Genomic DNA, 577 nt, shown 5'->3' with positions numbered 1-577 from the left:
GGGCGGGGCCTGCGTGGCGCGCGGAGCGTGTGGGACGTGCGTGACGCGCAGACTATGCGGGCGGTGAGCCGGGTTCAGCCCCGCACAGTGCCTGACGCATCTTTAAAGAATGCCTTTGTGGGATGTGGGTAGCCCGGGTCTTTGCAGTCGTCCCTGCGTCTAAGAAAGCGCCCTTTAAAATAGAAGAAATGTGCTCACTGTAGAGCTTTTGTGAACTGTAGACCCTGGAATCTCATTGCCTGGAAAACCAGTATTTAAATACTATTTTTCCAGCATTTTCAATGGATATGTATCAGTTTATCAAAACCACACAGTCGGGCTCCTAGTAACTGAGCGACCCCACGTGTTACTGGCTTTGAGAGTGTTTCTCAGTCTGAGAAATCAACACACATGCTTTCCTATTTCTTTGATTTGCCTATTTTTATAAACCAAACATTTTATTTCCACACCTGAACACCTTATTTAACTCTTACCCCAAAGTCTTTTCTAAAAACTTTTCTTAGTTGTCCCAAGTTCTTGACGAACAAAGGCCCCTCTGCTCAAGGGACGGTTGGTAAATAATGAAGTGGGAGGGCTA

Source organism: Mustela lutreola, chromosome 2 (genome assembly GCF_030435805.1).
Source record: "Mustela lutreola isolate mMusLut2 chromosome 2, mMusLut2.pri, whole genome shotgun sequence".
Classification (NCBI taxonomy): Eukaryota; Metazoa; Chordata; class Mammalia; order Carnivora; family Mustelidae; genus Mustela; species Mustela lutreola.
This window is presented reverse-complemented; position numbering follows the sequence as displayed.